Source organism: Enhydra lutris, unplaced genomic scaffold (assembly GCF_002288905.1).
Source record: "Enhydra lutris kenyoni isolate GAN:26980312 unplaced genomic scaffold, ASM228890v2 scaffoldscaffold14, whole genome shotgun sequence".
In the NCBI taxonomy this organism is placed as follows: domain Eukaryota; kingdom Metazoa; phylum Chordata; class Mammalia; order Carnivora; family Mustelidae; genus Enhydra; species Enhydra lutris.
The window spans coordinates 12,078,506-12,093,918 of record NW_019154098.1 but is presented as its reverse complement, the minus strand read 5'-3'; the positions used below and the strand labels follow the sequence as shown (position 1 = coordinate 12,093,918).

General features: G+C 42.6%; 1 pseudogene; it reads left to right on the top strand.

Annotated features, from left to right (window-relative positions):
• Nucleotides 1-3,884: 3,884 nt before the first annotated feature.
• On the top strand, nt 3,885-10,775 carry LOC111146769 (annotated as a pseudogene).
• The last annotated feature ends 4,638 nt before the right edge of the window (nt 10,776-15,413 follow it).

The following is a 15,413-nucleotide window of genomic DNA, read 5'->3' as shown; positions in this document are numbered from 1 at the left end:
GTCAAATCAGTTTAAACTTCATGCAGAACGTGTCTGGCTACAAGGGCTTTGGCTTTTGCCAAAGCTCACAGAATGTGTTGGAGCCATTTTACAGACCTCTGCATTCCTATAGGTCTCCCTACACTAAGCTCTGTCCCCTCTAATGTTGTGTTTCTCTGGGGATGATAGGTCTTGGGGCCTTGGGTTCAATTCAGTGTATGCCAGGACTTGGAGACATTTTAAACAAGTTAGAATCTGTGTTGTTTTCAATTAAAGGCTATGTAGGGCAAATGAATACCAGCCCAGCCACCAAAAATCTGGGTCTGGGGAAGCTTCTTCAGCTTCCCTGACAGACCAAGTGTGCTGTGGTGAGCCTGGCTCCTGTCAAAAGCAATGGGAGAGACAGCAAGGGACACCGGGAAAATTGGGCTTGGCACTACCCTGAGCCACTGAATATTTAAATGCATGGCGTGTGAAGTGTGGTTTGAGCATCATGGTCTGGGAAGCAATGAGAATTCGGGGTAGAATTTGGGTACTTGTAAGAAAAGACTGAAAAGAGCCATCTCAAAGCAAAATTGAATAATGGGAGAAATAGATGATCAGATAGAAGGTACAGATGAGTAAAGAGAATACCTAAGTCTTTCATAGACTTTTACTTTATTTTGGACAAATCCACTCAGTAGAGGCTTGCTCACCAAATTCATTCATTCAGTGAGTATTTACTGAGCCTGAGCTTTGTGTATGTTTGTAAGTACTCTATAGTCTATAAAAGACTTTGATATAAAAAGAAGAATGGGTGAAGACAGTAAACCAAAAACGCTACTACCGGTGAAGTTATAAATTCCCTAAAAATACTTATTTTCAAGATCTTTACTGAGTGAAGAGCACAGGGTTTGGGAGGTCTAGTAGATCTGACTTTGGTCTTAGCTCTGCTATTTATACATGTGACTTTACATAGTATTATAAAGGTTGGCATGCAGTTGCTGGGACAGTGCAGATAATCAGTAGTATCTGATGAACAAATGGGAGTATGTGCCTCCTATGGGCCCCAAAATGTACTGATGGCATATGCATTCCCTTGTGAATTACAAACACCGTGTGAAGTAGGTACCACTACGGTCCAGATCTTACAAATTAAAAAAAAAAAAAAAAAAAAAAAAAACTGGAGTTAAAAAGAGTTGATATAATTTACATAGGGTGACACAGCTAGTGAGTAGGGAAGCTGGAACTCAAACCCAGTCTTCCCAACACTGAAAACAGAATGTCAGATCTCTATCTTAAAATAAATTATTCTTACATGGGACCTGGATAGAGAAAATAATCCTCAGGGGAAATCATTCTGAGAGAATGGAGGAAAATGAAGATGATGCCCATGAGAGGAAGGGAAGCTTTTCATATTGGAGTGTAACATAAAAGGGGGCTCTTGCCAGACTGTGAGGTGGGACCTGCTAAGGAAGCAGTTAAGTATGCCTTGAACCAAACAAAGGATGATGTACAAGCATTAGCAAGTTGGGTTAGAGAGTCCCAGCTAATCAGCTGCTGCTGTGTTTGATATTTGCCTACCAAATGAACAGAGGTAACCATATGAAGGCTAACTGAAGATATTGGATTAATGTGCAGTGTTTCTGGAATAGGGAGCTATAAAATGAAAGAAAGTTGGCCATGAACATTCTAGTAAAATGGGGATCAAAAAACTGTGACTAGTGGGCCAAATCTGGCTTACTGCCTCCTTTTGCAAATAAAGTTTTATGAAAACACAAGTATGTTCACTCATTTACTACCATATATGGCTGCTTTCATAAAACAAAGGCAGAGTTAAACAGAAGTGATAGAGATCCTATAGTCTGAAAAGCCTAAAATACTACCCAGCCCTTTAAAGAATATCTATGCTAACCCCTGAGGTAAGGTTCTAGGACATGACGAACATGACAGTGCAAGTGTCTGAAAATCACTAAGTTGGTAGAAAATTAAGCTTTGCCTGATCTGCCATCAAGCCCATCATCCTCTACTCAACTGGTGTGACTCATGCAAAGTGGCCAGTTGTGAGGACCCTCAAAGGTGACTTTCTAATGAAAATAAAGGAAGTCATTAGTGTTTGTAAGACTATTCGTCAGCTCTGAACAAGGAGCTTTAATGCCTGTTCTCATACTAAATCCTGCCCCCCACTCAGGAAATATACACTAGTGCTCCCATTTTCCAGAAGTTTCATACCTAGGAAGCAATGGAGGCAGATTGAGTCTAGCCCTGTCTACCTCCTATCCTAACACAAGTCTAATCGAAGACCAGGATAAAAGAATTAAAGAACTTCCAGACCCAGATGATACTTCCCCTCTTCTTTTAGTTGAGGGTGAGGACCTTGCAGGGAAGAGGAGCATTTGGGAAGTGTGAACCTGCCATCAAAATAATATTGACAATCGGGCTTTGATGTATCACCATGTCAGAGCAGTGGGTCCCTGGAAGTGGAAATGAGTCATCATCTCATCAACACCAGGGACAACAGCTTCATGGGCAACAGGGAAGTCTGATGAAGACTTCCAATCAAAATTTCAAAGGAAGAGAGAAAAATGACCCAGTATGATGGAAACCTAGATATCGTGAAGGAATCTGAGGGACATAGGAGAAAGAAACAAAACAAAGGAGGAGCGGATGCCAGCAGCATTACTCAGAGGAAACAAGAGCAAACTACAAACAAATCCCAACTGTCCCCACACCAACCAATATACAGGGTGGAAGTGTAAAACTAAATTAAATCCAACAGATTGTGTTGGGTGTGCTACTACACTATAGGTTATGGGCAAAGAAAAAAAAATGCAATAGAGATATTGCCATAGGAAAGAGCAGTGACTCAGAGTCACACTTCCATTCACATCTTATCTACTGTCTCTAGCTGGGTAGTTTGGGCAAATGACTTAACTTCTCTGGGCTTCAGTTGCCTCAAATATCAAAAAAAGAAGTTAGTAAAAGTGAGTGTCTCAATGGGCTACTGTGATGATTAATTTTTTTGAGTCCAAAGTTCTCAGTACATAATAAAATGCTCAATAAAGGGCACCTGAGTGGCTCAGCAGTTAAGCGTCTGCCTTCAGCTCAGGTCATGATCCCAGGGTCCTGGGATCGAGCCCCACCTCAGGCTTCCTGCTCAGCGGAGTCTGCTTCTCCCTCTGCCCCTGCTCTCTCTCTCTGTACTCTCTCAAATAAAAAAAAAAATCTTTAAAAAAAAAAAAAAAAAAAAAAGAAAAATGCTCAATAAAGATGAGACACATTACCGAGTGTACTGGAAACAAGTCGAGGACAGCGCCTGTCTGGAAAGAACGCAGAAATGCATGAGAAGAATGCTCCCCAGGATGGGTGGAGTATAAAAATGGTGTAAGAGGCTAGAGGTGAGGGTGGGAAGGTGTCTTCTTTTCCTCCAGTACTACCCAGACCCAGTCATTCTCCATTCTATCCCAAGCACAACCCTAACCCTGCCACCACCTCTGCTAAAACCCTACTAATGGCTCTATTTGGATTCAGGGTAACTCCTTAGCACACAGCATACAATTAATGTGCTCAGTCAGTGTGCATTTATTTAGCATCTACTGTATGTCAGGAACTGTTCTTATGAGGCATATTACATGGGCCTCAACTATGAGAAGTTCATAGGCCCGTGGGAAAAAAGATATATGCAAACACAGCTCAGCACAATGTAATCAGAGCTGTGACAAGTGGTGCCCACAACACCATGGTGGGGTAGAGGACTCATCTCCTTCAGCTCGGCCGGGTCAGGGAAAATGGTAATGATAAGACTGGACGGACTTTTAACCACTAAGTAGGAGAGAAGGAAAAAATCTAGAAGGCAGGGAACAGCACACAGGAAAGCCTGGAAATAAAACAAAGTGGAATTTCAGTGGTGTCCTTAAGAGTCCAGCATGGCTGGAGTTTCAAGAGGCACAAGCATGGAGCTGCGGGAGATGAAGATCAGGGAACGAGTGGGCGAGTGGGCAGATGAGATCAGTGACCATGAAGGCCATGCTTGGGAGCCTACAGTTTACCCTGTGAATAATGGGGCAAGCAGATTCACTATTGCATAAGACAGAGCAAGCACACAGGGGCCAGAAGGCAGGATGAGAGGCCACTGAGGGGGTCTGCCACAACCTAGGCTGTACGGGATGAATGAATGAACACACGGACACGTGAAGGTGGCTCCAACAACCTCTGCTGGTGTTTCTACTCACACGAGAAAGTGAAGTGGCTTTCATATCCTTTTCAACTTCTGTGTCCTCCCCCACCCCCGCCTTCAGGAATGGTTTCTCTCTTTTGCACGCATGTGTATCTCTTCCTCAAATACTGGGATTTCAGAGCTGCAGCCTGCGTGCTTTATGTTGTGCTGGTTATGCTTAAACAATTCACTCTGTGAGGCAAGTGCCCAAACCAATTAAATCAGAATCCCCAGGAGTCCCAGGCAGAGAACAGAAATAAACAGTCAAGGTACAGTTTGAACCAAAATAGCCATCAAGTAGAGTCACTTTGAGACCGCTCTGACTGCAGAAGAGCCCAAGTAAGGATGCCAAGACCAAGCAAACACCTGAAAGGTGAGCATAAAATGGTGAGCCTCTTTGGAGGCTAACACTGTTAGGAATTCAGAGGCCAAGGCTAGTTTCTTTTGACTCACTCATTGCTAGTGTGGCTACACCAATTATATGCATGCCATGCAGTCAACAGTAGACACTAAGGAGAATAAGACACAACCCCACCCCTGAAGAAGCTACCAGCTTAGAGGAGCTAGGTGGGAAAGCCTTGACACAGAAGGGAATAGTCAAGCTGGGTCTAGAAGGGTAAGACTTTATAAAGGCAAGGAAACAGCACAAAAGCAGAGGTGTGAGAAACTGAGGTAAGGTCTGGAAAATGGGGGAAAGAACTTGGCCAAAGCTGAATACTTAAAGCTGAAAGCCTTGCTCCAGATCCCTTTGTCTCTTCCTCTTGCCCCCAGGGCAAAGGCCTCCAGAGCCGGCTTTCTACTCTTGACCTCAGAAAGGCTAGGGGACAAACACAGTCTTCAGGCAGAAGAGGGCTACAAGTGGGGTCACAATTAATCAGCGTATCTGAAAACCTATGATATGGCCATTGTTAAAAATGAAAGCAATTAGACATGGCCCATCCACAGAGAACTTCCTAAAATACGTGTCTGAGGTTATGAATTTCATCAGTGGCATCTAAGCTCCAAGGAAAGCTGAATTCCTTTCCCACGCCTGCCAGTTACTTAGCCACGTGACCCCAGGAAGGCAAGAAAGTCCCTGAGCCTCAGTTTCCCAATTCATAAAAGGGGATGAGTATGTGTGTGCGAATTCCCACTCCAGAGTGTCATTGCAAGAAGTGGGTAGGACATAAGTGAGGTGATCTGGTACAAAGCTTGACACCCAGAAGATAATGAGCAAAAATGTCAGCTCCCTTACATTCCTCCCCCAACCCCTTGAGTCCTGATCGAGTTCAATGCACACACCTTGCACACACTATGGTCTCGGTTAAAACACCTATCAAATTCATGTGGCCCATCAGGTCTATCAAAAGATGGCAGAAGGACAATAATAGCATTGACTATGTGCCAAATACGGCTTCTATTTCCTCATTTAATTTTCACAATGACCTGGGAGGGTACTGGAGGTTCTGCATCCCCATTTTACAGTTGAGAAATTCTGAGGCTCGGAGAGCTGAAGTGAGTTCCCAGTTAGCTGGCAGAGGCAACGAGCGGCTCCAGATCTAAAGCAGTGCTGTGTCCACTCAAACGCTCCGAAGACAGCCACTCCAGAAATGAAAGGAAGGCAACCTCAGGCAACTGTGCTCAGCACACCGGACCTGGATGAAGCATGACCGTTTTCGCACGCCTGAGAGCGGACTTGTCGCTAACCCGGTTCGGTCACGTCTGGCAATGTCTCCTGTGCATCAGATGAGACATCCACATGACTTCTGGAACTTTGTTATTAATGATAAATTACAGGAATCATTCTCATAATATGGAAACAGAATTTATGAGAAAGTTCCCAGGACAAAAACTGGTAGGCATTCATAATTATTTAAGTCAATAAGAAAAAAAGATCATGAATTCTATGAGTGGGATTTGGAACAATTAAAAGTGAGCAAAACGTCCTCTGTTTCTCCAGTATCGGCCTTTTTTTTTTTTTTTGGCCACTTTGGGGAGGCTTTGTGTCTTTTTTTAAACTTCCAGATTTCATACTTTCTGTTCAGCTTTTGCAACTTCCCAAGAGCATGGTTTAAAAAAAAATAGAACCTCAGCCCTTCTGTATCACTTTCAAGAAGGTACCTCTTGTAGAAAAAAATTTAGGACATAAAAAGCCCTTACAGGCTTTCCTCAGCTCTTCCCTTCCCTTCAAGATCATTCTATTCTATTCTATTCTTTTTCTTTCTTTTTTTCTTTCTTTCTTTTTCTGGTAAGTGAGTAGCTTCAGATGATCAGTGTTGCATATCTTTGGGAAAAATTCATGCCAGGCTAGTCAAATCATAACGGCTGCGATCATCGGTTTGCAATGGTTTCCAAATTACTCCCCAGCAAAGAAAACCACACAGACACAAGCACACAGGTCTTCTCTAATTTTGACACTGGCAATATTAGATTAAAAAAGAACATAATCATAAAACAGCACCATATCATCACCAATCGAAAGCAGAATCCAGACTATGCAGCAGGCACTGCTTACCAGCTCCCTCCACACCACCCTTTAGCACACACAGAAATACACTCCAGGTGTCTGCATGGCACACTCTTCACAGTGGTCTAATGGAAACATCTGGCAGCTTTGGTCACTCAGTGTAAACCTCCCAAGCAGGACTAGAGAGTAACCATTTGACTGGGGGCGGGTGGGGGGGAGGGAAAAGAAGAAGAAAATGTGCCTGCTCCCAGCTTTTCTGCAGACTAGCTGAGAAACTTTATAAATCCACCACGCTGTTTCTTTAGTTTTCATTTCAAACTATGTCTCACACGCATTATAGGCATGGTCCTATCTTCTAGAGCAAAGGAGGCTATATATTATCTATTCTGGAAAATTCAAAGTCCACATTCCATTCTATTCAACAAACATTTCTGAGGGCTGATGGAGCACCAGGCAGAAGGTTACAGAAGCAAAGACATCCCCCTTTATTGCAGTTTTGTGGTACTAAAATGGTACCTTCCCAACCACTGTGCTAAGGCACACAAGCAAGCTGCGACAACAGTTAATGGGAAGGCTGGACAGGGTTGAGCTAGCCAGAGCCCAAGAATGGTCAGCCTTGCAGAGAGCAATCTTCTCTATCTGTCCCAGTATGGTGAACAGCCGTCACCTTTTCCGTGAGTGGAAAAGGTAAGGCAGAATTTGACTAAGATTGTTGACATGCCTGGGGTTATTTACCCTAACCCCCACCCCCATGCTTTTGAAATCTTTTATCTACTTTTTATGTTTTTCTGTATCTGGTTCCTTCCAGTTAATGACCACATCTGTGGTCTTAAATGTTCCTCCCTTCTTGGTGTCTATTTCTAGTCTTCTTTTAGCCAAAAACAAACAAACAAAACAAAAACAAAGCAATTAAGCCTAAATCACATTACATTCAACAGACACTTCCTGAGTGCCTGCAATGTGTTAGGGAGTCTGGGCTCTCACAGGGGAAGCATGAGCATGGACAGGGAAGGTATACAGTTGCATACTTCAATGGGGTCACAACCTAAAATTTTTAAATAAGATAAGGGTCAGCAGGACCTAGGTGAATAACTAGATCTCCCAAATCCTAGGGCTTATGTTTGAGACTAGTGCAAAAGGCCTCATCGGTTTTAAAACAAAGATGAGGAATTTTAAAACAAAATTTGAGCTGAGGAGTAAGCTTCATTTATGCACACATCAGCAGGCCCCGAGAGTAGAAAGCACAGAACCTCTGAAAACAGATCTGATATTTCAAGTTGCTTAATCTCTCTGTTTCAGGTTCCTGTCTTAGAAAATGTAGAAAATAATACCTATATTCAGGATTCTTATAAAACTCAGAGCAGATGTATAAAGCTCAGTCCTAACTCCTAGTTAATATCTGATAGATGGTAGCTTCTCTTTTTAAGTTCTACACCCTATATTTGGAAATTGACTTATTATTGATAAGAAAAGAACATTTTTCCAAGAATATAGATTTACACACAAATTATTGAAATGCTTGGAGAGTACGGAGGATATTGTCGATTATATTTCCATTAACCAGCAATTCTTTATTTCTGAAATGCTCTCAAAACCGCCCTACTTTGCTTATTGCCTCAGTATGGTGAATACACATCCATCATCTTTTGTTACACAAGCTTTAAGATCACTGTTTTGATCATCAGTGCCCTCTGCAATGCTTTATGCACAATAGGTTTTCAAAGTTTGCTAAGGGGGCAGAGAAATGATAGAACACAGTTTTTTACATAGCTAGGATTGCTTATGCTAAATCAGCCTGGGCCAGCTCCCGCTCTGATCACAACCCTGAAATAACCCTGTTTGCTTATGATAGGCCTCTGGCTCCCAAAAGTGGACTCAATCACATAGCAGTGTGATATGAAGAAACAAACAAACAAAACAAAACAAAAAAAACATGTTTCCAATGCTGGCTGTTACATAAGACAATGTCTCATGGAACTCTGATTTTTTTTTTTTTCATCTATAAGGGTAATAATAAAGTTACTGTGAGAAGTCAGTGAGGAAATGCCTACAACATTCCTACCACCGCACCAGGCATGTCAAATGATTAATTCAACTGGTGCCAGTTTCCTGACCCACTCTTTTTATTTGCGATCATCTTGGGCCAATAATTTAACCTCTCTGAACCTAAGTGTCCCTACCAATATAGTAGGGATGCTAACATCTACCTTGGAGGATTTGGTAAGGAGGATTTGGGAAGTATCCAGCATAGGGTCTGTAGCATGGTACGTATTTAAATATCGCTACTTTCTCTTCACCCTACAGAATTATTTTTATAAATTCTGTTTCACTGTCAGTTCTAATCACTGAGGAGTGTGTGTGTGTGTGTGTGTGTGTGTGTGTGTGTGTGTGTAAATTTCATTTGCCAAAAAGCCCCTGTATATTTTAAACCCATTTGAAAAGTCCATTGTAATCGAAATGCCCCCTGGAACTACTTCTCATGTCAGAAGGTTTGGGGCCCACATGGCCATGCTCACTTTAAGTGGCTGCGTATCCAGGCCAGCGCTCAGAAGCTGCAGAACGTGAAGCTGTCAGAACCACCCAGTGGGAAAGAGACTCCACGACCCCGAGTCATGTGGGAGATGGGCAAATTCTGGCCAACAGAAATAGCAGCATCAGATAATGCCCAAAGGCTCTCTGTACAATGGAGTTCATTATCATTCATGTGAATGAAGTGGGAAAGGTACTGTCGTCTCCTCCTGCAGTTTACTGAGTTTTCATTGACAAAAACACAAGAACACTTTTGTTTGCTAACACACTGCCCTTTGCCAGCCAGCTAGGGCCCAGCCGTGTGAAGTTGCACTTCATGTTTCAATGGAACAAATCTCCCCCAATGAGAGAAAAGGTTACTTCCCCACTCATGCTCCTCTGACCACTACCTCTGCCAGATCCTGTCATGTGCTAGAGAGACAAGACAAAGCAAAAACAGCAGCCAGCAGCAAAACCACTTCTCACTCTTGCCCAGCTTTTGAGTCCTGAATGCTAAACCAGAGTCCAGTGCTAGTGGGCTGTGGTCAAGCCCCCACCCCAGTCATGATTCCTGGGCAGAGCTGGTTTGGGTGTCATACCCGTGGTTATAAAGCAGCACACTGGAGGCAGCAATGGTGTCTCAGTGGCATGATCTCATTGCCGATTCTGGAAGCCCTCTTTCTTCAGACAATAAAAGAAACAATACAGTTACAGCTTTCTTCACAGTCCCATTCGAAGCTCACTCTCTGATCACCTCAATTGCATGTGAACTCCCATTTTAAACAACCTCCTCCAAAAGAAAAATTGAGGTCCACCAAGGTCAGTGATTAGCCTGAAGTCACCCAGTCAATAAGGGTCAGAGCCAGAATTACAAGCAAGAGGAGAAAAAACCGTGTCTAGAAACACATATTTAAAGATGGCTATGGCCTTTAGGAACATGAGGGCCTGGTCGCTCTAACAACCCAAGGAGCCTCCAGTCCAGGTCTGGCCATGGCAGAGCAGCTGGAGGGCAAGGGGCCACTGCAGTACTTCTGGACCTGCCCAACTCATCAATGGGGAGGCCCAAGCCAAGAAATAAGGGAAGAGCTATGCCTTCACCCTAGCTGACGTGACCTCCAAGAAGGATGCGCAAGCAGCCCTGACTCTAGCAAAAGAAAGGTTTGGCCACGTGGATGTAGGCACTGAAGTGGCCATTAAGACATACAACTTCAAGAAGAATCAAGTCCAGACCTTGGAGGACTGCCAGCAAGTTCTCAATGTAATCTCATAGGCACCTTTAATGGGATCCACCTGGTGGCTGTTGCAATGGGGTAGAATGAACCAGACCAGGGAGGCCAGTGTGGGCTCATCATCGACACTGCCAGCGCTGACTGCCTTTCAGGGCCAGTTTCAACAAGCTGTTTATTCTGCTTCCAAGGGCGTTACAGAGGGCATGACACTGCCCGTGGCTCCACATCAAGCCCATCCCATGGGCTTCTAAGTAATGACCACTGCTCCAGGCCTACTTGGCACCCTTCTGCTAATCAGCCTCCCAGCCTACTCGGTGACCCTGCTGCGTCTGCCCATCTGATTTAGGCCATCATCAAGAACCCACCCATGAACGGAGAGGTCATATGGCTGGAAGGGGCCATCAGCATGCAGCCTTAAAGGGAGAGGACAGAGAAAAAAAATGTTCTTCTGCCCCTCCTTCCCCTGGAGTACTGCACTACAGCTTTGTAGGAAGTCCAGTAGCCATTTTGTAATTCTGTCCAACAGTCACTCTCTGTGCCTAGTAAAATCTCTATTTCTCACCAAAAAAAAAGTATAAACAAAAGAAACACAGATCTAAACACACTGTTGAACAGAACCGTATAAGGAGTATCCAGCATCAATGCCGGCTTAGGGTAAGCACTCAAAAATTATTTCCTCTTCTCCTATAGAAAAGTTAAACATTCTGGTCAACTGGTGGTTCTCCCATATTGCAGGACCCTTCTAACAGCAGAAATCATCATCCCCACACAAGATTAGCAACCACAACAACAAAACTTGCCACTCTTTACTTAATGGCCATTATCTAACCAGATATCATTCTCAAAGTTTTAAGTACAATGTAATCCCAAGGGAAATATCACAAAAAGGAGAATCACTCCACTCATATTGACAACCAGAAACACAATGAATGAGTTCTCCCAGGCTGGGGCCAAATCCCATGTGTTAAGGGTCAGATGGCCATAATATAATCAAATCACCCAGAACAGGACAAACTTCAGAATGAAAGGACATGCTGTTAATAATTACTTGGGGATAATGTGCAGACACCAGGACTGACTGTCCTGGACAAACTAGAACATACAATCACATTGGCTTCGCAACTCAAGTTCCATGGCTCAAGAAGCCAACTCACTATTTTTCAGGGAGGAAGCGTGGGGAAAGAGAAAGACAGACATCGTTGGTGGAATACTTTGTAATTCTAGGCTCTGAACACCTTTGAAGATTTTATGGCACACAATTGAGAGGATAATGGAATTTAAACCTCCAAGCTTACAGAGACACCTGTCTCCTGGCTCGCTTCCACTCTGGCCAGTAAGTCTTTTCCCACTTTGGGATCTCTGAACGTGCTGTCTTCCATTCCTGAAATGCTCTTTCCACTACTCATAAAACTTTTTATCTGGTGAATTTCTGTTACCATTCAAGCATCGGCTTAAAGCATCACTATTTTTTAGAGAATGGTTTACCTGACCACCTCTGCACAAACCCCAATCTAAATAGAATCTGTCAATGTACCTGTTCCTTTCTCTTTCATAGCACTTTCAAAATTATCTGTTAATATATTTCTTTGAGAAACTTTTTTTTATTAAGTTCAATTAGCCAACATACAGTACATCACTAGTTTTTAAGGCCGTGTTCAATGATTCATTAGTTGTATATAACACCCAGTGCTCGTCAGCTCATATGCCCTCCTTAATGCCCATCACCCAGTTACCCCACCCCCATCCTCCACCCTCCTCCCTTCTACAGCTTTGTAGGAACCTTCTGCAACCCTTAATTTGTTTCCCAGAGTCCAGAGTCTTGTCTGGACTTGGCTTGTCTCTCTCTCTGATTTCTTCCCATTCATTTTTCCCTCCCTTCCCCTATGGTCTTCTGCACTATTCCTTATGTTTCACAGATGAGTTAAACCACATAATAATTGTCTTTCTATGCTTGACTTATTTCACTTAGCATAGTACCCTTCAGTTCCATACACATCAATGCATCCTTTCTGAGATGGCTGAGTAATATTCCATTGTATATATGTACTACAACTTATTTATCCATTCATCCGTTGAAGGGCATCTCAACTCCGTCCATAGTTCGCCTATTGTGGACATTGCTGTTATGAATATTGGGGTGCATCTGCCCCTTCTTTTTACTACATTTGTATCTTTGGAGTAAATACCCAGTAGTACAATTGCTGGTCAAATGGTAGTTCCATTTTTAATATCTTGAGGAGCCTCTATATTGTTTTCTAGAGTGGCTATTCCAGCTTGAATAACTTCTTAAAGTTTATCTTCCTGTAGAATATGTTTCATGAAAGAAACAATGTAAGGACTGTATCCCTTCTGTTCATTGCTGTATCCCTAGGCACATGTTACAGTGTCTGTTAGAACTGTACATTGAATGAATCAATCCACTGATAAGAAAAGAAGCTCAATTTAAGAAACATCTACTGTGTTCCATTTAATCCTTACAGCAACTTCAGAAAATACATATAATTTCCAAATTAGAGACAGGAAAACTTAGACTCTTCATATTATGTAGCCTACACAAAGTGATCCAGTGGGCAGATTACCTGAGTCAACTCTCCAGACACACTTTTACTTGTGTGAAAATCCCTAGAATACTAAATTAGTCACAAGAAAGTAGCTTGATACAGAGTTAATCATAACAATGAATGGTAACTAGAGTTCTGAGTATTTTGTCCCAACTGAAGAATTCATTCTGTCCCCACCACAATAAAACCCATCTCCCTGGAGCCTGTGGAGTGTCCCTGCCTACTCTCTTCTTCTAAATGGGATTACATGAACCATGCTAATTTCTGAGGGCTTCATTCCTTTTCCCTGGGGTACATGCAGACTGTGTCTTTCTATTATTGTACTAAGCACAAAAGGTAAGTTAATTAACTTGCCCAAGATCATGCAACCACTAAGTGGCAAAGCTGGCTTCAGCTCAGGTCTGCCTGCCTCCCAGGCTCTTAACCCCACCTTAGAAGAGTAGTTAACTAGAAAATCTTCATAATTATGCTACAGTCCTGACCACAAGGTCTGCTCATTGTCAGTTACACTTCCATGATTCCCAAGTTATCTCAACACTAAACTCTTCCATTGGCCTAAAAAGTCTTCACTATACAGACAAAGAAAGATCATCCAGAGAGATGTCCCCTAAACTGTTTCCCATGCCATATTCGTTAATAGAAATGTGGACCCCAGAGATCTCACTGTGAGAGTGTCAGTCCCTTTTTCATTGGTGGTTCTCAGTCATTATAACATGAGGGTATATCTACCCATAAAAGAGGCCTTTCTCTGATCTCACGTCCCAATCTTAGGGGCATCTAAATCCACTGACTTAAACAGCAATCCTTAAGTGCACAATAGACCTTTATTTCATAGAAAGACCAAGAAAAAAATATCTATTTCCTGCTTCCTATCATACAGGCCTCTGGGCACCTCCACTGAATTTCCTCTTGCTTTCTTTGTTCAAGCTTACTTTCCACTGGTGAGTTTCTTCCCAGATGCGCTCCTTGAAGGGAGGGGGTGGGGTAGGAGATTACCACCTGCCCCTGGGACAGCCAGGCCGCAAGAGCCTTCCCAGTGGGTGTCTCTCAGAGGAAGGAAGAGCAGATGTGTGACCTGAAATGAACTGGGTTTGGGCTAAAAGCCTCAGGTGTCTCTGGCACCTGCTGCTTACGTGCCATACCTATTAGTGCTATCGCCCAATGAGTAGATGCCACAGGAAAACTTTGTAAATCACTAAATGGTAGTAGATCAGTTAGCTTAGAAAATGACTTGTAAGTTAACTCTGCTGGTTCAAGGCGGCCAAGACGCTGAGATACTCTAAAAGTTTAAAATATTACGTGAGCTAAATACACACACACACACACACACACACACACACATAAATGTTTCCAAAAGCTAAATATATTTTTTTTCCTGGTACATATTTAATTTTGCAGATGTTTCTCCAATGGTTATGTATTATTTTCATGATTATATTGGTTTACAATTATTAAAATAAGATTATATTTTTACTCACAATAAGACTTGATAAGTGAATTAAAATGTCAAGTTTAATAATAATTTGAGGAGGTAAATGAGAATGGAACACTTATAAAACACTCATAGAAGAAGATACATAAATCCATTCTCTAACAGAAATCAAATGATGACACTTCATTTTACATCACTACAGGGTAAAACCGCAATGGTTTCTTATGGCACTTATAATAAAATTCTAAATCCTCATCATAGACTAAAAGGCCCAACATAATCTGGCCCCCACTAGCATCTTAGATCACACCTCCTACCATCCACCTCCTTCCTCACTGTGATTATTTCCTTGAATATGACAGCCTTCCCTGCCTGCCTCAGGACATTTACACAAACTATCCCCTTTGCCTGGAACACTCTACCCTCTTGCCTGCACATGACATCTCCTTGAATGGATACTCAGCTCAAATGCCACCTCCTCAGCAAGGCCTTTCCTGATTACTCAATCCCAATCAGCCCCTTCCCATTGTCCCCACAGTCACCATCTGGAACAATGCCTGTCTCATTTTCTTGACATTTACTACCGTCAGAAATTATTTCATTCATTTATTTGTTCCAAACTGTTATACACTTATTTTTTTTTTAATTTATTTATCTGACAGAGAGAGAGAGAGAGAAAGAGAGAGAGAGTGAGCACAAGCAGGCTGAGCAGCAGAGGGAAAGGGAGAAGCAGACTCTCTGCTGAGCAGGGAGTCTGACATAGGTCTTGATCCCAGGACCCTGGGACCATGACCAGAGCCAAAGGCAGAGGCTTAACTGGCTGAGCCACCCAGGTGCCCCTAAAATGTTAATATATTTTAATAGAAGATGTAATCAAGACTCTCATCAACATATAAAATGAACACGTATCAGAGATCTTAACTCCAAAACTCATAAGGTAACCAGTGAAATGTTACAACCAGTTCAACAGAGAAGTCCAAATGTCACAGGCTGATATTCAGCTAAGGAATGAAGAAGATCAATTTATAAACTGATGTTAAACTGGCAAAAATGCTCCACACCG